Consider the following 26,995-nt stretch of genomic DNA (forward strand, 5'->3'; position numbering starts at 1 on the left):
ATCTGAACTCAATTCTAATACCAACTAAGTTGCTTGTATTATTTTTAAATATGAACTTCAATGTGTTAAAATTGAGCCCGCATTCACTTCAACTGGCAGCTCATTCCACTCCCACCTCTCTCTGTGTGAAGATATTCCCTTCATGTTCTCCCTAAACTTTTCCCCTTTCACCCTTAACATATGTCCTCAGGAAAAAGCCTACCTACATTTCCTATGTCTATACCTCTCATAATTTTAAACACCACTATCAAATCTCCCCTTGTTCTTCTGTGCTGCAGGGAAAAATGTCCTATCCTGTTTAATCTTTTCCTGTAACTCAGTTTCTAAAGTCCAGGCAACATCCTAGTAAATCTTTTCTGCACTCTTTCAATTTTATTGATATTTCTCCAGTAGTAACTGCACACAATATTTCAAATTTGGCCTCACCAATGAAATATACAACTTTAGCATAACATCCCAACTCCTATACTCACTACTTAGTTTTAGAAAGACCAATATGCCAAAAGCTCTCTTTACAACTCTATCCGCCAGTGATGCCACTTTCAGGGAACTATTGCATCTGCATTCCCAGATCCCTCTGTTCTTCCGCACTCCTCGGCGCCCTACCATTTACCGTGTATGTCTTTTCTTGGTTTGTCCTTCTAAAATGCAACACCTCACACTTGTCTGCATTAAATTCCATCTGCCATTTTTCAATCCATTTTTGCAGCTGGTCCAGATCCCTCTGCAAGGTTTGAAAACCTTCTTTGCTGTTCAAAATGCCTCCAATCAACAAACGTTGATCCAATTTACCACATTATCATCCAGACCATTGATATAGATGACAAGCAACATGATTCCAACACCGACCGATCCCTGAGGCATACCACTAGTCACAGGCCTCCAGTCTGAGAAGCAATCATCCACTACCACTCTCTGGCTTCTCCCATGAGCCAAAGTCAAATTCAGTTGACTACCTCACTATGAATACTAAGTGTCTGAACCTTCCTGACTAACCTCCCACGTGGGACCTTGTCAAAGTCCATGTAGACAACATCCACAGCCTTTCTTTCATCACCTTTCCTGGTAACCTTCTCGAAAAACTCTATGAGATTGTTAAAACACAACCTATTCCGCTCAAAGCCATTTTGACTGTCTCTGCTCAGTCACTGGCTATCCAAATAATTGTATATTGTGATCTCTTAGAACACCTTCTAATAACTTGCCTACTACTGAGGTCAAGCTCACTGCCTTATAATTTCCATGGTTAGTTTTGGAACCTTTTTTAAACCACAGAACAATATGAACTACCCCCAAAGCCTCTGGAACCATACCTGCAGCTAAGGACATTTTAAATATTTCTGCTAGATCCTCTGTAATTTCTACATTATTCTTCTTCAAGGTCCAAGGGAATATCTTCTCAGGCCCTGGGGATTTATCCACCCTTATTTGCCTAAGACAGTAAGGACCTTCTCCTCTTTAATCTGTATTGGTTTCATGAGCTCACTGCTTATTTTCCTTACTTTATTAGGCTCTGTGCCAGTTTCCTGAGTAACTACTGATGCAAAAAAAAACATTTAAGGTCTTCCCCCATCTATTCTGGCTCCACACATAGCTGACCACTCTGATCTTTAAGGGGAGCAATTTTATCCCTTACTCTCCTTTTGCTCTTAATATACTTGTAGAAACCCTTGGCATTTTCCTTCACATTGTCGGCCAAACCAACCTCATGTCTTCTTTTAGCCTTCCTGGTTTCTTTCTTGAGGTTATTTTTGCATTTTTACACTCCTCAAGTACATCATTTGCTCCACGTTGGCTATACCTGCAATACTCCTCTCTATTCTTCCGAACCAGATCCGCAATATTCCTCGAAAACAATGTTCCCTATACCTGTTAACTTTGCCTTTAATCCTAACAGGAACATACAAACTCTGTACGTTCAGAATTCCACCTTTGAAGGTCTTCCACTTACCTAGCACATCCTTTCCAGGAAACAACTTCTCCCAATCCACACATTCAAGATCCTTTCTCATTTCCTCAAAATTGGAATTTCTCCAACTTGGAATCTCAACCCAAAGCCTAGACCTATCCTTCTCTATAATTAACTTGAAACTAATGGCATCATGATCACTGAACCATACAGGGTTGGTAGGTTAATTGGTACATTAGGGCAGCACAAGCTCGTGGGTCAGAAGGGTCTGTTACCGTGCTGTATCTACATGAAATACTGAAAAAAAAACTGGAGCACCTGAGGGCAACAGGGAGAATATGTACTAGAGCATAGGAAAATGGAATCAGGAGTAAGCCACCAGGTCTGTCAAGCTTTCCTAGCCAGTCAGTTTAGGAGTAGTGACCTATGCTGGCTCAAGCTGCCCCAGTTCCTTCCAACACTCAATTCAGTAATCCTTCAAGAAAGTACTTTTTTTTAAAGCTACTTCTAATATTCTAACTTCCATATCTTTTGGAATAGAAAATTGCTGAGATTAAACTTGCTTTAACATTTTAAGGCAACAAAGTGTAATTTCTATTAAATAAACTGTGAGTGATAGCAGAATTTAGTCACTATTCATCCTATAGGTCAGTGTCCTTAATTTATTTTGTTAAATTGGAAAGATCAAGTTAGTCAGAACATCCTGTGTTAAATAAAGTATTTTCAACAGCAAGGAGCCTTAGTTACGAGTTACAAATGACTGGCTTTGGGACTTGGATAGTTAAAGTGAGTCAGGGGTGATGAGCAGGAAAAAGATTATTGACATATGTTCCTGTGGCAATGCTCTTGGTGAGTAAGCGGTTATAGCACTACAATATTGGGAAAACAGCAATGTTGATGTTGGACATTAATGGGTAAAAAGTCTTTATGTTTCACAATACTGATTAAGGAGATAAAATGTTGGCATTGTTGCACAAAGAGGACACACGAGATAGTGAGCGATCTTTGGATTTGGCAGCAGGAAACATTACTGAGCATTGGGAGGTAAAAGATAACAACCTGAAATTTTTGCAAAGGAAGTTTATTTACAGTTCTGCATAGAGCTGCTAGCTTTTATCTTTGGAACTGCGCATAAATTTGGGACTTGTGTGCAAGCAGGCTTGTACATGCATGTCTTGAACGTTTGCACCTCACACCTTCTGCACTGCTGGTTGCCACTGTCACTGCAATTGTGCTTTGACCCTGATGTCTTCATGGAGTCTGATTTTCTTCTATCATTTATGCTGGGATATCTGCCTGCTGAAACTGAGCCAGGTTAGATTTGTTTCTGTGCTGAATCAGTCAATGATCCCTTCTCACTCTTCATATTTATTGAAATTCTATGTTGAGAAAGTCATCAATGTGGGAGACTAAAGTGTTACTGGCATCAGATGGCTGTAATTCTGCTCTTTTTGAGAATATAGAAATACAAATAAGAAATCTATTATTTTGAAATATATTCAAGGCAGGAACATACTATGACATTTGGTTAATTGTCATTAAATTTAAAATTTTAAAATACCATTTTGGCCCACGAGCCCATGCAGCACAATTTACACCCCATTAACTCTTTCTTTTGTTTCGTATAAACTAGCTGACAATCCAGTTGTTAAAGACAGTTTGAGAATAAGAGGGCATTTTAGAAGGTATTTTGGATTTCAGGGCTTTATTCTTGCTAACCCTATTTTGTCAGTCTGCCTTGCAGGATTTTGCTTTTGGTATAAATGGGGTATTAAATGTTTTAAAGACCCGATTTCATTATCTAAGTGGTGGATTATGAACACCTAAATGCTCTGGTAGGATAAAGATAGTGATAACAAATTTATTGTCATACACATAAATACAGTGCACATATGCAATGAAATTCTTACTTGCTGCTTCCAATCAGGAAAAAAAATGTGGTGTGGCCATCACTGGGTGGATGTACAGAATCAGAATTTATTGGCATGAACATGACTCATTACATTCATTGTTTTGCTGCGCCATTCTTGTGTATTGCAGATGTGAAATCGCTATAATTACATTTCCATAAATATATTAAAAATAAATTGGTGCAATTGCGGAGGAGCTAGTGGAGTTGTTCATGTGAACCGGTACGGACTTGAAGGGCCGACATGGCCTGTTTCCGTGCTGTAAACGGTTATATGGTTTCAATAATGCAGTGTTTTTTTGTTATGCTTGTGTAGTTTATAATTAGGCTATTCAGGAGAGGTTCATAAGTCAATGGAAAAAAAACATTGAACCTGAAGCTGCTGGACTTGTGGCTTCTAAAGCTTTATCTGAAGGAAGTAATGAAGAGGTTGTGAGCAGGGTGATGGAGTTCCTTTATAATGTTGGTGCCTGCAATGAATTGGAAGAGGGGGGGGAGGGTGGTCAGAGCTTGTGCTGGATATGGTTATTTACTACCCTCTACAATACACAAAAGTGTTGGAGAAGTTCAGCAAGCCATGCAGCATCCATAGGAAGTAAAGGGTAACCAACACTATCCTTCTGCATTCCTGGGCACTCGAAATGCCAAAGCAGGTCGAGTTGCAACCACTCAGTATATTTTCTATACTGAGTATTTGACAACATGCTAAATTTCCTCTTACTTAGAATGTAGAGGTGATATTCTTTACAGTATCCTCAATGTGTTGGCTCCAGGAGAGGTTTGTCAACATGGAACTCCAAAGAATTTGAAGGTACTAACCCTCTCTACCATCAATGCAGACAGGTCCCTTGGCTTCCCCTTCCAAAATTCACAATAAACTCCTTGGACTTGTTGAGGTTGAGGGCAAGATTGTTCTTCTGCACCACCCAACCAAATTTTCGATCACCACCCTGTATGCGGACTCAGTATTCTCCGTTATTTAGTCAGCATGGTGGCTTCATCAGCAAATGTATAGATTGCGTGAGAGCTGAACATGGCACACAGTCATGAGTGTACAGGGATTAGAGCACCTAAAGGTGTTCCAGTGATGATAGTCAGCAAGAAGATGATATTATCAATTCACACTTATGGAGTCAAGCATCCAGTTTCAGAGACCGACAAAGTAGGTGCCGAGGTGGAGTAAATGTTGAGAAAAAGAGCCAGACAGGCCTTAACTCTTGTGTTCTCGTGGAACTTGAAGGATTTTGCATGTGATAGAAGATATTGCAAAAACAACAAATACAAACAGAGGGATGGAAACAGAGGTGTAGAGACAGAGGGGTGGAAAGGGAGGGGTGGTAATATATGGTAACCTATGACCATATCCTCATATGGAATGCCCACCAACCACTGTGCATTGGCACATCATTTTGGCGGAAAATGGAGCACACAGCTTTGGACTGCAGTTGTCTGCTTTGCCTTGAAGCACCCAAGTTTGCCATTCCAGCACCAGCACTCCAGAGTCTAAGGTGTTACGTGGGTGGAAAGAAAACGTTTGAAAACTTCTGTTTTAATCATTGACTCGTTCTGTGCACGGTTTCATAACTTCAGTTAAGGTCTTCCCCCATCTATTCTGGCTCCACACATAGCTGACCACTCTGATCTTTAAGGGGAGCAATTTTATCCCTTACTCTCCTTTTGCTCTTAACATACTTGTGTAAACCCTTGGTATTTTCCTTCACCTTGTCAGCCGAACCAACCTCGTGTCTTCTTTTAGCCTTCCTGGTTTCTTTCTTGAGGTTTTTCTTGCATTTTTATACTCCTCAGGTCCCTCATTTGCTCCATACCTGCAATGCTCTTCTGTGCTCCAGGGAAAAATGCCCTAACCTGTTTAATCTTTCCCTGTAACTCAGTTTCTAAAGTCCAGGCAATGTCCATTCTTTTGTATGTGCTGCCAGACAGCGGAGTCCAGCGCTGTGCCAGAAGTCGCGTATTGGAGGGGATCTTTTAAGTGTCCTGTCATGAGCCGGGGGCTCCCTTCGGGAGTACCCTCTTTTTTTCCCGCTCCAATCGATCACTGTCATTAAGGGGAATCACCTTGACCTCGCTGAGTTGAAAACGCCACGAATACCATCGCCAACTTGAACATTTATCTCGTGGCGCGTTTTCGGAATTGCAACAGTGGCCACCTGTCCAACGCTTTTTAGAGACCACATCAATCACGACCATTTCACCACCTTTACCTTGCTGCCTGCAGTTCAATGGCCGTCAGAGCCGGAATTAGGCACCTCATTTCTTTTTTTGCTTTGCACGCGGAAGGAGGTCAGTGCAAAGTTTGAAATCACCCGCCCTCTTGCACGTCGTCTTCCAAAATGCATCTGTTAAACAAGGGATCGGCGGTGGGGATGGGGGGGGGGGAGAGAGAGAGAAACGAAACCTGGCTTGCAAAAGATGTGTTGACACAACATGAACGCGCTCCCTCGTCTGGCAGCGGGCGGAGAGCGACAGGGAGAAAAGGGAGAAAGGATCCTTGCTTCGCCCAACCAACTCCAGCAGCAGGACCAACGTCAGTCAGAGCCCATGTGAAAGAGGGAGCGAGAAAGAGAGGTAGAGGGAGCCACAACCTGCCACTGCAGCTGCCTGAACTCCACACTCCAAACATCTTCACCATTACCATCCAGGCGCCCCCAAACACCACAAACACACACTATCTTTTTTTACAGCAGGTACTGTCCTCTTGCAATACTTTTAAGCGTTTTGGGCTCGTTTTCTTGAGGGGGGGGGAGGGGAAAAAGAGAAATTAATGTAAGGGGGTGGGGGGGGGGGAACCAACCCGGAGGAAGATGAAGGGAGAGGAGACCCGGCGTTTCGAGAAAATGTCAAGCTTTTGATGCATTTGCCGTTGTCGGCCGTTTTTCGGCGGCGGGGGTATTATTTTAGTTCAGCAATTTGATCCCGAAGGTCGCCGATGATGGAAATAATATAGTACGTCATTAATATGGCGCCAAAAGCTTGTGTTCTGAGAACGCGGTGGAGGGAGGGTGAAGGAAAGCAGGATGTCCTTTATATCCCCCCTCCCCCGCAAAAGTTACCGGGAAGGCCGCAATGTTTCTGATGCACGAGGATTAAAATTGCAACGGGGTTTTTTTTAATGAGAGGTGGAGGAAGGGGCGGTGGTTGCATTCGGCGGAGTCCCGCGCTCTGTGGGTCTGATGAGAGCGCTCGACGCGGTGGACGTTTGGCGGCTGCTGTTGCCAGGCGCCGTGGAACGTGACGCGGAGAGAACGGTGCCCGGGATCCGGGCCCGCACTACCGTCTGCGAGAAGCTCGCGGCCCTGCAAATGCACCCCGCCCGCCCGCAGCGGCTAAGTTACGTTTGCAAAGAAACGTTCCCCGTTCATGCCTCCTATTCTTTGCAAGAAGATTGAAGTGGGACAAAAATAAAAGTGCACGGGGAGGGAGGTGCATCGAAAATTCACAGTGATTGGAGCCCGGACGCGAGCAAACGGCTGTGGTGTTAACACATGTTGCGCCTCATGGAGGGAGGGGGAGTCACGGTGGGACTTGAGCACGTAAGTGATCGCCCGTTGAGTCAATGCTTGTTGTATTTCGACCATCAATGGCCGTTCACTGCTTCGAGCGCCGTGGCTGAAACTTTCCTCAGCCGCTCTGCTTGACCCACCGGTATCCCTGGCTTTCACGCGCACACACAAACTCGCCGAGTGGGGGGTTGTTTCTGGAGCGGATTCTGGTTGGTGGCCTGGTGTCTGTCCAAGGGGGGGAGGTGCCCACTCTGACTGCAAACACAGCTGGTCTTCACGGCAGAGAGGCGGCATGACATTTGAGGCCACAGGAGTTTTGCTGGGCTGCACCTTCCAGTCTGCAGTCCAACGAGAGAGCCGCACTGGCAAAGCGGCTTCAGATGATCTTGGACCAACAGTGGGGTCGGGCTGAAGGGGCGCACGCCTCTGGGTTTCATGGCTGCAGCCTCCCCACGATTTTCATCCATCATTGACTGAACGGGGTTTTTAACGTTTGTAGCATTGTTTCAGGGGAAAAAAAACCACGCAAAAACGTTTAGTTTGCGGTATTTAGTTTTTTTTTAAACTTCTTTCTGTGTGATGCTGACAGCAAGTCTGAGAAGGAGTTTACAGTGTCTCAAGTTTGTTGCAATGTCGTACTTCCCAGAAGTGACAGTGTGGCTAAGTGAATAACTGGCACGGAATAATCCATTCATGGGGACGAGATCGAAAAGGACTCTTACTTAATATGTGGTGTAATAACACCCTGAGTGGAAAGGACACGAGCTTTGCTGGAGGAGAGTGCCATGGACCTGGACTGTTGGCCGTTCAATCTCCTTGTGCGGGAAGTTAGTTCCCTGTGTAGGTGAGCTGCTTGAAACTTGCTCTCCTGTACCTTTTGTTCCTGGTATATTAATTAGTCATCTTAAAAGTTAGCTCTTGGGACTCGAGTATTTATTTTGTGAGTTGGTAAAAGGGAAATCATTAATGAGGAAAAACTGGTAAAACAGTACTTCATTTTTTTTTCCACTGTTTCCTTTTTCATTTTAATAATTTTCTTCTGTTGTGGTTTTGTGAATGAATCAACAGTTTATTTAAAAAAAAGAGCATGAATTATAGTGAATTACTGTCCAACTATGAACTATGTTCCAGAATACGAATATGTAGACAGACCTTTTGCGAGGCTTGATGTCTCGTCAGGCACGGCCTAGGTTGGTGGACCTAAGGTGCCACTTATTGGCAGGAAAGATTTAATCGTGTCTACTTTAAGATTTCCTGGTCATTTGATGTGCAGAATTGGAGTTCTTTTGACCATAAGGCAAAAGCTACTGGTTTCTCATTGACAAGTTTCCTTTTCGGTATTGTAAAGTGTTTTATGGGGCATTCCACCGTGGACTGTTTCAGAGATGGGTGTAAGGTGCTTGACCACGTAGCAGTAATATTATTGTCATTTATTCTTTTATGCTATCACATCTTTACCTGGGCTTTCTTAGTGGAATAATGTTTTAGTTTGATGTATGCTACTGGGATAAGAAGCAAATATGTTTTTTTTTAATGCATGACTTGAATGATGAGAAGTTTATTAAGTAGTTCACACTTTCCCAGAGGTTAAGTCTCACCAGACCAATTTTTTCACTCTTGGATTGTCTGCTGGATCAACTCTTCCAACACCTGCTGTGTCCTTGCCATGTGTTGGCAAACTTTTATATTACTGAGTCAAATTGCACTTTCATGAACCATTCTGACAGGATGACACCTCCCTGGTATTCATTTTATTGCTTCATTCAGTAAATTTAGTAAATGTTCTGAAATTTAAAGCAGAGATTATTATAGTACATGGTCCTATCATTAAAGCTTTATACAGTTAGAAATTCATTGTTGTTAATATTGACATATTTGTTTCAGGAAGGTGGGTACTCATTAGTGGGAAGCAAAGCAATTGCAATTTCTTTGCCCAACAGAAGTAAGCAAAATTTGGCGATTCATGATGGTTTATAAATTTCTAGTTGAGGCTTTGGAACTGCATACATTTTATTTTTGTGCCTGGTTATGGAACTACATTTGTACCTGCAGTTAATTACATGGCTTTGGGCATGGGATACTTCTCTTAAAAATGAGATCTAATATTGTTTTCTATGAGATAAGGAAGCTAGCATTTGTTTAATTTGTGCCACTACAGTCATTACTATGCAGAGTTCAAGGTCAGTTCAAGCACTAACTTGTTTTCTGCCACAAAAATCATGAGTATAAATTAACCCCTTGGTGCTGGATCAGATACAGGTTTTTTTTGCCAGAACTATCTGCTTGCTGTCTTGTGGAGAAAAGAGCAATATTGTTAAACTAATTAACCGTGAATTAATTAGTTGGCTGATATGTTCACCAGGCAATCAAGTTGAAACTTTCCATCTTATGAGTTACTGCTGTCTTGTTTTAAGATTTATTTATGCTTGATTTTATACCTGACCTGGGGTGTTTTTAAGGAAGCCAAAAGTTTTCTTTGTTAGTGTACTTATGGGTTATATATTGCTTTTCTACAGTAATTGTGTTAGTTACAGCTTAATAATTTTAACCTAGAATCATAGAATTGTTATATGACATGAGATTTATCCCATCATCTAAGTCCTAGCAGGTGAAAATTATATTTAAAAAAAAACTAAATACACTGAAATCTACAACAAAAAGAAAATTCTAGGAACATTAGTCAGATTTTGATATACAAAATAATGACGGGTATACATTAGAGTAAATGCAAAAGGCTTTTTCCATTGAGGTTAGGTGAGACCAGAACTAGATGACATGGGTTAAGAGTGAAGGGGAAATGTTTAAAGGGAACATGAAGTGATGGGAATGTGGAATGAGCTGCCAGCTGAAGTGAGTGCAGGCTTGATTTTGACATGAAAGAAAGTTTGGATAGGAACATGGATGCAAGGGGTATGGAGGGCTGTAGAGCTAGGGCTAGGCAATATAATAGTTTGGCACAGACCAGATGGGCTGAAGGGGCTGTTTCTGTGCTGTAGTATTCTATGGGGTTCAGGCAATGTCTGTGGAAGTAGAAACGGTGTTTGTTTTTTCAAGTCAGAGACAGTTTTTCTTTAGATGTTGCCTGACCTGTGTTTCCTGCAATTTTTCTTTTGGTTTCTTGCTAAAGCAATCCATTTTCTCCTATTGCTTTTTCAGTTTGTGAATTATTTTCCCTTGAGTACCTAGCCACTTGGCTTTTTAAAAACCTTGATTGACATTTTCCAGCCAGTGAATTCCAGGTTACAACAAAAAGACCTTTTCTTCAATTTCCCTTGTCTTACAAATTTCTTCAAAGTAATATTCCTTGCAATTTTGACCATCTATTAATTGGAAAAGCTTCTGTTATTTAGATCTATGATTTTCTATACCTCTGTCAAGCCTCTTACTGTTGAAAGATTTTAAGTGTGGCAATTCTTTAAATTATAAAGTATTTTAGAGACTTTATTTTGTACAGTTTTACTTTTAATTTCTGCCTTTGAAAGTCTCAAAAAAGATTTTCAATCTTTATATTTGAAATATGAAAGAAATTGTCCTGAATCATGATCATCTGTCAGTTATATCTAGATGTTCACTTCAAAGGCTCTTAATGCTTTCTGTTCATGAGGTAGCATTTAAATTGTGTGGAAAAACCTGTGTAATATAAATTGCTCTATTCGATTGTGAAGGAGTGGGCAGATGCTTGGGAATTGTATTACGCTTTACAGTTGGAAATAAAAATCACTGACTTTTTAATTACAACAGCTGTACCTCTGTGGCTGTCTATCTTTTGTTAATTTTCATTCAGCACTTTTCCTGAGCAGCAGTGCATGGAAATGTCCTGTTAACACTGAATAATGTGTAGGATATTTGTTCACTTTCTTCAGGTTGATTTAACAAACTTTTTAGAAAGAGTTTTTGCAATGAATAGACTGGAGTTAGAGCGAGTTGGTGTATGAGAGTTTCAATACAAGCCATCTTGGATCAGAGAAAGTCTGGAAGAATAAGTGTGGTATGCAAGTTGCTGAGGGGATTGACGGGATGTATTATTGAACGTGAATACTGGCTGAGATGCAATACAATTTAGTTCATACCTTTGAGATGAGTGGTTTAAAACTAAATTAAAAACATTGAATTCTCAATCTAAGGGTTGTGGAGGGTCTTACTGTCAGCTATCAGTACATTGATAATCTTTTGGGGCCAATGAGAATCAGCAGATTGGAAAGGTAGGCTGTACAGAATCAGCCTGACTTTAATGATATATAAATGGGCCAAATGGAAACTCTGCTTCTACTTTTGATGTTGAAGATTTCTCAAAACTGGTACAGTGGAACCCTGATTTAATGCGAACCTGGATTTCACGCGATCAGCCAGTGGACCCTTTTTTCCTCTTTCCGGAATTGAAATTGTTTTGACATCAGAATGGGATGCACCATTAGAAGGTGAAAATCTTTTTCAGTGAAAGATGAGCTTCACCCACTTGATACAATCAAGAATACAAGTCAAACCCAAGTTGCACGTGACCTCGGCATACCTGAATCAACACTTCATGGCTCGAAATCTCAGGAAGATAAGTTAAGCACGTCCCTTTGGAAAGTTGAGGAAGAAGCGGGACTAAAGGCCAAATACATGAAGACAGCCAAAGATGCCAGTCGATGACTCCCTGTACGATTGGTTCGTTCAAGCACACTCAGAAGGCCTTACAATTTCCAAGCCTATTCTCAAAGCTCAAGCAGAGAAGTTTGACCAGCTGATCAATGGATGGCTAGACTGGTTTAAACGCCGTCGTGGGATTTATTATGTGTTAGTGTCTGGAGAAATTTGCTCAGCCGACAGTGCCACCGCCAGCCAATACCTGGCAGAACTAAAAACTCTCTTAGAAGAAGGTGGCTGTGTCAAAGAACAAGTGTACAACTGTGATGAAACAGGCCTCTGCTACAAAATGATCCCAGACTGCACGCTGTCCAGCAAAGATGATGCCCATTGATGTGAGGGGTTCAAACAACGTAAAGATTGTGTGACATTGTTGTTTTGTGTTCACAAGACTGGAACATGTTTAAACCGTTCATGATTGGCAAATTTCGCTTGCTCTGCTGTTTCCACCATGTCAACATGAAGCTGTTATCGTTCAAGTACACGCATAGCAGCAATGTTTGGATGACCAGTGTTATCTTTGAGGATTGGTTTTACATAACTTTTGTCCCTGCTGTTCATGCTCATTAGCTTAAACAAAAGCTAGAACTCAAAGCTCTTTTGCTTGACAACTTATCTGCCCAGCTGCCAGCCTAGTAAGCTGCGATAGAAAGATCAGTTTCTTGTCTCCCAAAGAACACTACATCTAAGATCCAGTCCCTAGTCTGGGATCATGATCATCTCAGTGTTCAAGCAGAATTACAGGTGTGAATTAATATGTCGAATTGTAGACGAATCAACAATGCTGGAAGACTATCTGAAAAGCATCAACATTAAAGAAGTTTGCCACTTCGGTGGGAAGGGTTGGGCAGCAGTCAGCTCCTCGTGTGTGGAAGAATACTAGGAGAAAGGTCTGGGTCCAGCTTTTTCATCACAAGAATCCATCAAAGGAGATGATAATGATCAAGAATTCTACGGCTTCACAGATGACGAGGTGGGTGAGGCGGGGGGGGGGGAGGGGGTTTCAAATTAGCAAAGAGCATTTTTACCAGAGGTACTCTGCCGATGATGAATGCCCGATTTATGAGCACCTGACGGAGTCCGAGATCATCTGTAACGTTACTATAGCACCAGTTCCCGAACCACAGGAGGATGACAATGAGGAGCCCCCACCCCCGAAAGTGTCTGGAGCCATTGAGCACCTTGAGGCCAGCCCACGTTGGTTGGAGACCCAGGATGTGGCCCATATAAAAAAAAATCCTCCAACTCAGAGGCATTTTGGATTTCGCTCGTTGCCAGCGACCTGCTGTGTTCAGGCAACAAACACTCGATTGCTTTCTTAAGAAATAAAATAATGATTGTAAGAAATAAAAACGATCACAAATACAGGTATTGTGCATGTGTTCTTTATTTTTTTGAAAGCACCGATTTAGCACAACCCCACTTTTTTCATGATCTGATTTTTTTTTTTACCTGAACCATCGCGTTATAATGGGGTTCTACTACACTTGAAGAAAAATAGACTGTTGTACTGGAGTCACTCCATCCTCTGATTTTTAGTTGCATTTTGGTTTGAGTGCAGTCAGTTATGCCTTTGATTTAATTGGGATAGATTTTCTGCTTTTGCTTCTTTCGGCAGGGAAATGCATTTTTCTTTTTGTCGATCCTGTTTGCCTTTTTCATGAATTAGGTTGTCTAATGTTGCATGTATTGTGTTCGAGATGGCAGCACCTGTGTTGGGCAGCACACCTGAGGGGTTTTAGGTACGGGGGGTGGGCAGTAGACTGGCAAAGGGCACTAGAAAATGGGGAGAATACCCCCCCACCCCCAGTTAAGGAGGAGAAGCATAGGAAACAACCCTTCAGTGAAGATGACCAGGGCAGTGGACCAGCGAGGGCTCAGTGGCTAAAGGATGCACAAAGGCTGTTGGTGAACTTGGGGTTGACGACTCATACAGGTTGCTAGCAACTTGCAGTCAGAGGACCCACAGAGGTTGCAGGCAGCTGAAGACCGTCTCATGGGAACCAGGTATTAGAACCAAGATTCAAGAGGATGAGGGCTTGAAGGGCCTCGTATGCTGAATGCTTCCTGATCGTTTGGACCTGCAACTTAGGTTGCCAGCGATTGAACAGGAGTTAGTGCAGCTGCAGAGGCTGTGGGAGTGCTGGAGGCAAGTTCACAGACCCTCAGTGTCATCTTTGAAGGGACTCTTTCTCTTGGTGTTAGGGGCACCAGGAAATGCTCATGGTGACACTGTTTGCCTTATGGCAGACAAAAGTTGAAGAATATCATGCAAATTATATTTTTTATGTATTGTTATGTAATAATAAAAGGAAGAATGAACCTTTAGTGCTGGTGGGTCATTGCATATGAGAAGCACCATATTTGAAACTGAGCATGCCATGCCTCTTTAGCCACGTGGATTTGTAAGTTCTGTCTCAGTGCTGGGGGCTAGGTGTCTCCAATGCTATCTGTGGAAAAATTACTTGCAGATTCTTATCTGGAGCCATTTCTTCAACACAGTTTTATTTAAAGCATGATAAGCATCTCTAACATATGTTAGGCAGAATACATTAGAAGAGTAGGAACCCAATTAGAGAATATCGAGTTAGAGTTACAATGAAGATAATGAAGGTTAAAAAGTCATACCACAAAGCAAGGTTGGCATGAGAATACTGTTGTGACGGAACCTGAAGGCTCCGGGGGGGGGGGGGGGGGGGCGCGGGGGGGGGCGCGGGGGGGGGGGGTGGTAGTAGTGATTAAACTTTTTGGTGTGTGATTTCACACTCTTCAGCCTTCTTACTAATGGGAAGAGGGAGAAGAGAGTGTGTCCATGTTGTGATGGATCCTTTAGTGAAATAGTGAAGGGTGTGATGGATCCAGTGTAAAATCGAATATGAAGTGTCAGCTGAAAATGAGGTAGTGGTGCAAGATGCTGGAGTATAGCTTATCAAAGCCGGTTAAAACATTTGAAAATACAAGATTTAACATTATTTATGTTACAAGGAAAATGTGAGATTGGTCTTGATAGAAACTATGAGATTCCTTCATGTGTTTAAGCAATTGTGTTTGGCCTTCCCTTCTAACTTCTAATTTGCTCTCAGATATCTGGATCTTGAGCTAAGACCATGCACTTGTAACAAGTTTGGCTTAATTTTTTTCTCCTCCCTTAGTAGTTGCAGCTGAATTTCTGATATCGAGGCTGTGTGTCTGCTAGCTGTATTCAATAAATCGTATCCAGATGAGGTACATCTTATTAGTTCCAGTACAGTTGAATTATTCCTTGTAATCTGCGGGAATCTATTGTTGGATGAGGAAATTCAGAATCACAAGCCGCTTCCAGGTGCATTCTCCACCAAGAATGCGCCTACAGAAGCAGATGCAGACCTGTGGAATGGTCATTCAGGTGGTAGCTCTGAAAGTGCTGTGCTGTCCACCTGAAAGGGACAGGTGCAGGAGAGGTGCCTTGGAGAGCACTCTGGCTCCTCCTGTCCCTTTTGGATGTCGGGGCCTGGGTGGCCCACGCTGGCTGCCCCTGCCCCATAGTTTTGCGCTGGCTGCCCCTGCCCCATAGTTTTGCGCTGGCTGCCCCTGCCCCATAGTTTTGCGCTGGCTGCCCCTGCCCCATAGTTTTGCGCTGGCTGCCCCTGCCCCATAGTTTTGCGCTGGCTGCCCCTGCCCCATAGTTTTGCGCTGGCTGCCCCTGCCCCATAGTTTTGCGCTGGCTGCCCCTGCCCCATAGTTTTGCGCTGGCTGCCCCTGCCCCATAGTTTTGCGCTGGCTGCCCCTGCCCCATAGTTTTGCGCTGGCTGCCCCTGCCCCATAGTTTTGCGCTGGCTGCCCCTGCCCCATAGTTTTGCGCTGGCTGCCCCTGCCCCATAGTTTTGCGCTGGCTGCCCCTGCCCCATAGTTTTGCGCTGGCTGCCCCTGCCCCATAGTTTTGCGCTGGCTGCCCCTGCCCCATAGTTTTGCGCTGGCTGCCCCTGCCCCATAGTTTTGCGCTGGCTGCCCCTGCCCCATAGTTTTGCGCTGGCTGCCCCTGCCCCATAGTTTTGCGCTGGCTGCCCCTGCCCCATAGTTTTGCGCTGGCTGCCCCTGCCCCATAGTTTTGCGCTGGCTGCCCCTGCCCCATAGTTTTGCGCTGGCTGCCCCTGCCCCATAGTTTTGCGCTGGCTGCCCCTGCCCCATAGTTTTGCGCTGGCTGCCCCTGCCCCATAGTTTTGCGCTGGCTGCCCCTGCCCCATAGTTTTGCGCTGGCTGCCCCTGCCCCATAGTTTCGCGCTGGCTGCCCCTGCCCCATAGTTTTGCGCTGGCTGCCCCTGCCCCATAGTTTCACGCTGGATGCCCCTGCCCCATTATCTCACGCCGGGGACGGGCAGCAGGGAGAGGGGCTGTCAGGCAGCGGGGAGGAGGGCTTTCAGGTGTGGGGAGTTGCGTCGCCAGCTGATTGTCATCAGCCCACCCCTTAGTAGCTGCTTTCAGGCGGCTGCATTCAGGTGCCTAGGAGGACTTCAGTGCTCCTGCGATTATCCCTCTCTGAGGAGAGTTAGAAAGTGCGCCTCGGAGGCGCCTCCTACTCTTTCAGGTGGCCTCCTGACAGCCGCATAGGGGTAGAATATACAGCTTTACATCGTGGTATTCTGGCCATCTGAAAGAGCCTACACCAAGTTGAGATATCTTGGTGAATCACATACAAAATATTATTTTTCACACTTTGATATTTTTATACCAAAATAAAGAGTAAAGCAGTTTAAACGATTGTATGGAAAAATGCAACACAGCTGACTAAAGCCCTTTTCACACTTGCATCCCAGTAAATCGGCCGTTCAGTGTCCCGGGATAGGAATGGGGGTTTGGCCTTTCACACTAGACCACTCCTAACTGTTCTACCTTTAATAGGAAATGCCTGCAATGCAATTGCCCGTTTCTCAATGCCGGTGTCTGCAGACGCTGGGGATTGTACTAGGGGTCAAGGCCGGCAATCCCTGGCGTGAGGTGAGCAGATCTTGCTTTCATGCTTGCCACTTTAAAGGCCAATTGGAGTTCAATTCCTGGAATCACTGGCAAAGTTGAAAGTGGCTATAAAGAACTGACACTTTTTGCTTTTTGATTAATTTTTTAACAAAACAATAAAAATAATGTATTATAATTTATGGGTATGGTTATGTGTGTTTGGGGATTAAAATTAACTTTTGAAAATCAAAATTGCTGTTCAATAACTATGCAATCAAATTGGCATTACTGCTTCTTGAATTAATCTTCATGTGTATGTATTGATGGTGCCTTTGTGGCTTGGAAAGGAATGAGTCTCACTAAGCTCAGTACTAGTTGCTTGTATTGTGTGACCTTTGTAACTTAGAACACATAACATTTCCTTTACATACATGTACATGTCTGTACAAGGCTTGTAACCATGACAGCGATTATTGTTAGAGGAAACTGAGAGAGTCTCTTGCAATCAATGCATTCAAGAGATAAGCAATCTTAAAGGCTCATTCATCTTGTACTTGGGTAAGGTTCTGTGGTAACTTGGAGCTGCCACGTAGTTTTCAATTGTGGTGTTGTTGAAGTTACAGTACTAATCCGGGATTATGGTCTAATAAAAGAGGGGAAACAGTCAGAATCTAAGTGTAGAGTAAGTAATCTTGTGCTGTTCGGCTGTGTATGAAATAGAACTATGGTTTAAATCTGGTATTAGTGTCATCTTAATTTAAATGTTTTATTAATGTGGAAGCTGCCATTACTGCTTACTTATGGACGTCAAAGTGAAGACGGAATACATAGTATTTAGAACATGCTTTTCATTGGTACACAACCAACTTTTTGGATGTTGCTCAGTGTAACTTCCTGATATGTTTTTGGGATTGGTGCAGATCTGGTAGTTTACATCTGATCAGAAGGGCATACGTATTTATGTAGCAGCACTACATAAATCTACTTTGAATTTTTTTTTTTAAAAAGAAAACCAGATCTTTCAGAGAGCAAGTCAAGTTTATTTTCATCTGATTACATAAGTACAACCTGACAAAACAGTGTTCTCCAGTCCTCCGTGCAAAACATGCAGACACACAACCAGTCATGACACACATACAAACAATACATATACAGGACAAGTGGAATATATATATGAAATACGAGATTTTTCAAATGGTTAGTGTGAGCAGTTCCTTTGGTTGTTCAGCATTCTCACTGCCCGTGGGAAGGAGCTATTCCTCAGACTTGTGGAGCTGGCTCTGATACTCTTGTACCTCTTTCCCGATGGGCACAGCTGAAAGATGCTGTGTGGAAGGAGTACTCAATGATTTTGTGTGCCCAGTAGATCACGCTGATGTGGGGGATCCTTTCTGCCATTCTTATGGTCCTGTGGATTGATCTTTGTGATGCATTTCTCAGCAACAACCCCATACCACACTGTGATGCAGCCGGCCAGGATGCTTTTTCGAAAGAACTTCTGTGGAAGGTTGACATGATGGTGGCAGGTAGCCTTACCTGCTTCATTCTTCTCAGGAAGTGTAGTTTCTGTTGCATCTTATGCTAAGTGAGGAGATGTGTGTCTATGATAGGTCACTTGTGAAGTGAACTCCAAGGAACTTGGCGCTCTCCACTTAGAGGGTTGTTAATATAAACGTGATGACACTGTTGGAGTTGGATCTGGTGAAGCAGTTGTGGATCAATATCATGAATGTGAGTACACTGAGCACACAGCCCTGTGTGATAGTGCTCAACATTCTGCTACCAACCCAAATAGACTATGGTCTTTCCATTATGAAGTCCAGAATTCAGTTAGAGAGCGGTGTTGAATCCAGCGAGGACAGCTTCTCCACCAGCCTCTGGGGAATGATCATATTAAATGCTGAGCTGAGATTGAAGAAGAGCAACCTGGTGTTTGAGATGGCGTTCTCCAGGTCAGGACAGAGAGAAGCGATAAGGCTCTCGCGTAGTCTGTGGAATAGTGGATTGAGATGGGTCCAGCATCGCTGGGAGGTGAGCTTTGATGCGTTCCATTGCTAGATGCTCAAAGCATTTCATAACGGTGGAGGTCAGAGCCATAGGGCAGTAGTCATTGAGGCCTGTTATTGTCGCCCTCTTGGATTGATGGTTGCAGTGGGAACAATGGATTGCTGCATTGATGTGTGGTAGATGACCGTGAAGACCTCTCAATTGGTCTATAACCAGTGGTTCTCAACCTTTTTTGCCCTAGGCCCCACTTTAATTTAAAAAAAACCATACGCCCCACCTCTAGAGGAAAAAAGTTATATATTCAAAAGAAGTTTTAATTAAATAATTTACCTCAAGTGTATTTCAATTAAGGTCGGGAATACACTGGAACACACATTTCATATTCAACTTCCACTTCAATGTCAACCTTCTCAAACACACATTCAATAATTGTCGTCACTTCAGTGGGAACCTTGCCGCTGACGCTGGCTGCAGATTTTTTTGATTTGAGGGACTAATTTTGTTAGTTTCATCCTTGAATCTCCACGTTTTGTCATTTACAGTCGGCTTCTCTTAGCTTGAAAAAAAAATCACTAACAGCATTTAAGCCACATTCTAGTAAATAAGACAATGGAAAATGTATCAATAGTTCCCTTGCTGAAGTAGTCATGTTTGAGTATTTCTTTTCAATCTGGTTAGACAGCTACATCATGGTTCCTTTCACTTTGAACAGAGTTTTCACAGATTCATCATGTGCAACTTAGATAACTCCTCTTGGTATTGCACTGGAACTTCAGATAAGTCCACAGCAATGGCTGAGTTAACCAAGAAGGAAAATCCATTACCTTTAAATAACAAAATCCAGCATTGAAGTCGGTAACCAACATTTTCAAATGGTCAACAATGACGTTTGTAGCAGAATTAGTTACCTCACTCTTATTTAACTAATAGAATTAACTGAAATTTCTTGCAGAAATATTCCTTTGGCATAATTCTAGAAGTGTCATGAATCCAAATATCTTTGTTTTTGCATCAACAAGCGTTATATTTGCCACTTGGAGTTGCTTGTTCAATGAACTTAGTTTTTCCAAACATGTCCATCAAGTAACTCACATAAGCTTTGCCTTCTGTTGTTAGTCAGAGGTTCAATTCAGATTTGTCCTTCAAGAACTCTCTGAGGAGATCAAACAGTTCCATAAACCTTTTGAAGCAGTTTCCCTTTGACAACCACCTTACTTCAGTGGGAAGCAATAATCTCACATGTTCTGCATTTTCATCGACACAAAGCTGCTTTATCAGATGTTCATGTTTGGCATTAACTTTGATGGCATTGATGCACATGATCACAAAATGCAGTATCTCGTGTAGAACAGGGGAAACTTTCTTGGCAACTAAGCTTTCTCGCTGGATAACACAATCCACAACTAACAAGTTTGGATTTTTATCCTTCATTAATTTTAAACATCCTGTTTATTTTTGACCCATCATAGCAGGTGCACCATCTGCAGCACAAGATACAATGTTTCCTTTTGGTATTTCATTTTCATCCAAATAATTTTTGAGCTTGTTGTAGACATCGACTGCAGTAGTGGTTGTTTCCAATGATTCACAAAACAACATCTTCTTGAAACTCTTCCTGATCACTATATCTCATGTATGCTAATAACAGAGCCTCGCTGTCCTGGACAGTAGATTCATCCAGTTGTATTGAGAAACTTTTGTGATTTCAACTTCTCAATAAGTTGTTTTTCAAGATCTTGACCCATGTCATCTATTCTGTTGCAGACAGTACTATTACTGAATAGCATTGCTCAGACATCTTTGTCAACCTTCTGCAGAACTGTTTTGAGAAACAATGTTATTGAGGGTTTAATCAGTTCCTCCCCAATAGTATGATTCTTCCCATGTTTTGGTATTAGCAAATAAATTTCATAACTAGCTTCAAGTGTATGATTCAGGGCTGTAGTTTGCACAGTGAGTAATGAAGTGATTTTTGATCTATTTTCAGACTTCTCTTTCAGTGATTTTAAAATATCCCAATTTCAAATTGACATGGTCAGGATGTTTTACCCTCGAATGAGCTTCAAGACGGCCTGCTTTCATTGATTCATTTGTCAAAGTCTGTTGGCAAAATAGACAAAGAGGTGCACATTCCTCATGTACAGCAGGTATAAACCCAAACTTCAAGAATTCCACTGAATATTGATGAACCTTTTGCTGGCTTGTTCTGCTCATTTTGAATATACAACAGTGTGAGCTCCTTGAAACAGATTAAGCAATATTTTGTTATGTCTTAGAATGGAAAAATGTAATAAAAGTAATGATCAAATCAATGACCCTAAAAAAACACTAGCATGGTTTCTGACATTTTTTTCTCGCAGAGTGTGCATCAAAACTGCGCTAGCCTCGTGCTTTACTTTCTGGGGTTCCTATTTTTATTCCGATTTTGACGATCCCCTCAGACTGGTGCCTGGGGAATTTTCTTCCCCGCCCCCCCCCCCCCCCCCCAATCAATTCGCTAGAAGTATGGATGGAGACATGATTGTTGAGATAATTTGGAATCCTTGTCGTCAATGAGATAATTTGGAATGGATGATGATGAGACATATTGGGAAAAAATATAACATTAACCAAGAATAACAAATGTTAAAATAAGAGAATCATTGGAAAAGGAAAAACACATGAAAATAAAAAGAACAAAATGATTTTACTTGGAAATTACCACAATTGAGTTGTATTGACAGTGACGCCAAGTCACAACTTTCACACCAATATAATTACTTAATTTTTGAAAACTAACTTTTTAATTATTTCCCAAAATATTCCTTCACCCCCCCCCCCCCAATACTCTTAAGCCCATGCCCCACCAAAATATTGCCATGCCCCACCGGTGGGGTATACTCCTCAACTTGATAATCTATGACCTAAACAATGCTCAGCCTATGGAAAAGCTGTAGCAAGAGCAAAGGGCAGAATCATTATGCAAAGCAATGTTTTTCCAAAGGGAAACAAAAGTGAAAGCATGCACACGATACACACCATAGAAGAAACTGCTCCCAGTGATGCACTCTTCATTGGCATGATAGTGCAGAAGGACTATAAACCAACAGACATGGAACAGCCAAGCGTGAACGCAGTCGAGTAGGATAAGCGGGCTGTGTCATTGCAATCAAATGGAGCAGATATTCCTTTCAAGCTGGACACGGGCCAATTTGATCTGTGAGTGCGACATCAGGACAATGAAAATAAAGCCATACATCAATGCAAATCCTGTACAGCTCAAAGCCTACAATGGACAGAAGATCAACGCAAAAGGTACATGTAAACTCAAGTTCTCAAATTCACGTAGTCCCAAGTGAAGGCAGTTTCCAGCATCTCTAAAAAACAAAATTGCAAGCAGGAACCTAACCAAATGATGGCACTAGCATTCATAAAGAAAGTGGAGGAGCCCACAGAATGGGTGAATTCAATGGTGTGTGTGTGTCAAAAAGAAGAATGGTGACCTATGTGTGTGCATGGACCCAAACGACTTTATACTGTTTGACTGATACTCCTGTCTGAGGATGCCTTTAAGAATTTCCTCAGCTCTGGAAGTGTTCCAAAGGACAATGGAGCACATCATAGAAGGCATAAATTGGGTACGTTTGTATGTGGATGATATGATCCTATGGGGATCCACATAAGAACAATGCAAGAGGCTCATCAAAATGCTACAACCCATCCAGAAGTATGGATTAAAATTTAACAGAGAAAAATGTCAGTTTGGTGTGAAGGAAATCACCTTTCTGGGAGATAAACTGTCAGAGACAGGTGTGGAGCCAGACAAGAGCAAGGTGAAAGCAATTTTAGGGATGCCCATACCCACTGACAAATGTGAGTGCTGAGAATGATCAATTTCATTTGTAAATTCATACCAAACCTGTGTTCCAAAGCAATGTATGTAAATATGTTATTACAGGACAAATGTAAATTCAAGTGGATAGACAACCACGAGGAAAAATGGGGACGACTGAAGACCATTCTAAATACAGAACCAGTGCTTTTGACATAATATGATGCATCCAGAAAGACAAAAATATCCACAGACACTTCAAAAGATGGAAGAGGTGCCGTACTACTTCAGGCTGTGGGAGAAGATTGGAGGCCATTTGCTACGCACCAAGGACCATGACAACATCTGAATGTCAATATATACCGATAGAGCGTGTCTAGGTCTGGTCTGTGGATTAGGGCAATTACACAATTATGTATATGGTGTTCGAACATTCATGGCAGAGACAGAGCACAAGCCATGTATAGCAATAATCAAGAAAAATCAATTAAATGTCATTGCGAATCCAAAGAATGATGATGAAGCTACAACATTATGATTTTGAATTGGTCTACACACTAGGGAAACTTATTAGCTGATGCGTTATCCAGGGGAATGATGCAGAATGAAGCACACAATGAGAGTTCCACAGACACAGATGTGAATCTCCATGTGAACCTGATCATTGAATCTCTTCCCGTATCTGACATGAAATCCAAGCAGATTACAGCTGAAACAGAAAAGGACAGAGTTCCACAGAAGGTCATCAAGAATCTGAATGAAGGATGGCCTAGAGGTGAATGTCAGCTATACTACAACATCAATGGGCTTCTACTCAGAGCAGAATTGTCATTTCTTAATCACTGCCACAAGAGATGCTGAAAAATGTGCATGAGGAGCACCCTGGAATTGGAAAAATGCAAGAGGAGGGCCAAAACTGCTGTTTTTTGGCCAGGGATAAATGCTGATGTTGACAGATGGTTTCAAGCTGTGAGACCTGTTTGAAACATTATGCAAAGCAGACAAAGCAACTCATGATCATAACCGACTTACCAGCAGAACTATGGCAGAAAGTTGGGACTGATCTGTTCCACATGGAAGGAAAGAATTAGTTGCACGTATTGACTATCTATCGAACTTTCCTGAGATTGCGCTGCTTCCTAACATGTCTGCTGCTTGTGTGATCAAATATATGAAATCGATCTTTCCAAGATATGGAATCCTCAAATTATTTAGTGACAATAGACTACGCAACAGCTGTAGAGAATTCTAGAACTTTGCAGAAGAGTATGATTTTCGACATGTGATTTCAAGTCCTCTGCATCCAGTCAAATGGTAATGCAGAGAAAGGAGTTCACAGTTAAACAGTTGCTCAAGTAAGCACTAGATAGTGGCTCAGATCTGTATCTAGCTCTATTGAGTTACAGAGCTTCACCACTTGAACATAGCGTGTTACCCGCTGAGCTTCTGATGGGTCGTGGATTACCCTTCTCTCCAGACCCAAACAAGAACAGATGTTGAGGATATTGAGTAGGTCTAAAAGCGTCATCAATGGAGACAAAAAGCAAATTATGACCTCAGCAAGAGGTTTAGGGCCACTGGCACAACATGACACGATGAGACTCAGAGATTCCAAAACTTGGATCAGAAAGGCCACTGTTTTGGAGGAAGAAAATCCAAGATCCTGCACTGTTACAATAGAGGATGGTCAAATACTGAGGAGGAGTCGGAAGAGCCTGCTAAAAATGAAAGAGGCACTGGAAGAACAGACACATGCAGAGGATCCAGCCTTCACACTAAAAGACAGTAGTGAAACAGCAGAGCCGACATAAGCACCTGTGTTAAGAAGATTCATATGTGTTATTAAAGTACCTGACAGACAGAATCTCTTCAAAAAAAGAACTTAAAAAGTTTGGCTGCTGAAGTTTGTTTTTATTGAACTTTAAATTGAAATAAATACTGTATTACATCTCAAGGAAAGCGTAAGTAATGATAGAATGCTTGTGATTATCCTTATCACAAGAAGGTGTTGGAGACGAGTTGTTGCAGGTCGGAGTAGATTCAAAATGGATGCCTCCACGAGGTCAAGAGTGCTATAGATAATAAAGTATAGTTGTTATAAAAGAACCAGAGTTTCTTTATTACAATAAAAGAAACATCACAACGTAGGGAGACATGAAGACCGAAGAGATGCATTTTGCAGGAGAAAGGTGAGGCAGTGAAGTTTTGGAACCAACGATCGAGAACTTAAGAGCTCAGCAGCTGAAGGTAAGGCTATCATTGGAATTTGTCAGAATTTGCAGAATTGTTAAGAGGGCATAAATTTGTAGGAGAGTGATCAGGCTAAAGTTGAAAAAGTTTGATTAAAGATGAGAGGACAGCCAGGTGTTCTTTGTTAGATCTGGCCTCACTTGCCCAAAGACATTGAAAGGGATTTCTGCATCAACTGAGTTGAGGCAGAGTCAGGGTAGAGCATTGCTTCAGGGTAGAATTTGGCAATCTTGATGATGACTCAGATATCCCATTCAGCCTTGTCAGCTCCAAGGTGAGGGATGGTGTGGAGGGATGGTGTGGAGGAGTGAGGGAATGAAATTTCTTGCAGGATAGGAAGATGACGGGTTCATCAGACTTCCCATGCCAGAGATGAAGTTGACAACTGATGGTGGAGTGAAGAGGGTCTGTTTGTCAATATCTTTAAAGTATAAACAAGTTAATTCTTGTTTGTGACTGAGACTCACTTTTCAGTTAACAGTGGACTCATTTTGGGTCAGTGATTCGTGAGTTTTGTGTATTTCTACCCACTCTGTTTACCAGTTTGGAAATTTGTAGTGAGTGAATGGAATTTTCCACTCTTGGTTGGGATTGGCTGATTTTGTTTTTCAGATGTTGCTGGAATAGTTGGCAAACTAAAAGCACAAGACTGATTGCTTTTTGAGGTTTTTTCCCCTGGATCTGCCGTATTCATAATATTTTAAATATAAACATATTAACCTTGGCTAGACAGTCTTTTGGTTTAAATTAAAAAAAAAATTAGACACAGTACAGTGATGGGCCCTTCTGGCCCACTAGCCCCATGCCATCTAATTACACCCAATTGACCTACAATCCCTAAACGTTTTGTAAGGTGGGAGGAAACTCACACAGAAAACACAAACTTCTGATAGACAGAGCCAGATTCGAGCCCCAATTGCAAGTGCTTGTATTCTCTTCACCAGTGTTAATCAAGGGCACGAAGATCGGTGTAAATCTGAGCTTTTAATATTTTCTTAAAATAACATTAGAATAAATGTATAGCGAGGGATCTAGACAGAAGGTCCACATTTAGTTTCCATTCTCCGGAATTAGTTAATTGAGGCAGCAGTTTGGAGGTGACTATTGACTGTAGAAAGGGAATGTGGACGCAAATGTCCTTTTGTGATTCAATGAAGGCAAATCAGAGTAGAAGTAACATCTGAGAATGTGTGAATAAAGTTGCTGTTGTCTACACCATAGACTGCTGGAAAGGTGAGGAGGAGCCCAAATTGATGGTTGGTCTATACCAGGGCTTCTCAAACACGTTAGCTTGTGAAACCCTTTTGCGGAGCACTTGAAAATCACAGATTGCCATAGTTACAAACTGGAAGCAAGATGGAAGTAGAATGGCATAAGCTTCCTGTTCGAGTGTGATTGAGACTAATTTAAGTGAAATTACTTTCCTTTAAGCAATCTGAGTGCTTGCAAAATCCCATTTCTTCGGAATTTGATTATTCTGTTACAACTGAATATTAACCAGTTTGCAAATAGAAATATCACTGACCTCCCAGACCCCAAATACCTACCATCATCGACCTCCCAGAAGTGGGTTTCCAACTCTTCTCCAGCTGCCCACAGGCCAGATTCCCCCAATGCCTCTGATGCAGGTATCCACCTCAGCCCCAGTTGCCCGCAGTTGGGGCTCCTGATGCCTCCGACTTGGTTTTGCATCCTGGCCCCTGCTGCCCACAGGCCCGAGCTTCCATCACCTCCATTGCTAGCCCCCCATCCCCGCCGACCATGTGCTGGAGACACCGTCACCTCTGCCAGTAACCCGACTGCAAACATTCCGTAGCCTCTATCGATGCAGGTCCTGGTCCCGACTGACACCATTCCGGCACCCACACCAACATCATCACCAATCTCAGTGAGATGAGCGAGAGGGAAGGAGGGAGAACACAAAAATCAGAGAGTCAGCAAAGCCAGTCCTGCTGTACTGCACACATAGAATATCTTGCAGTTTGAATTTAAAAAAAACATGGCCAGCCTTGCGCCAAAAGAAATCC

At 42.4% G+C, this 26,995-nt stretch overlaps 1 protein-coding gene across 1 annotated transcript in view; it reads left to right on the top strand.

Annotated features, from left to right (window-relative positions):
* The first annotated feature begins 6,231 nt into the window (after nt 1-6,231).
* LOC138757895 (protein Jade-1-like) overlaps nt 6,232-26,995 on the top strand; it is a 160,750-nt gene continuing 139,986 nt past the window's right edge. Inside the window, 1 exon segment of the mRNA XM_069925983.1 lies at nt 6,232-6,404. The gene's annotated coding sequence lies outside the window, so the exon portion shown is untranslated.

The sequence above is a fragment of the Narcine bancroftii genome, chromosome 3 (assembly GCF_036971445.1).
Source record: "Narcine bancroftii isolate sNarBan1 chromosome 3, sNarBan1.hap1, whole genome shotgun sequence".
Classification (NCBI taxonomy): domain Eukaryota; kingdom Metazoa; phylum Chordata; class Chondrichthyes; order Torpediniformes; family Narcinidae; genus Narcine; species Narcine bancroftii.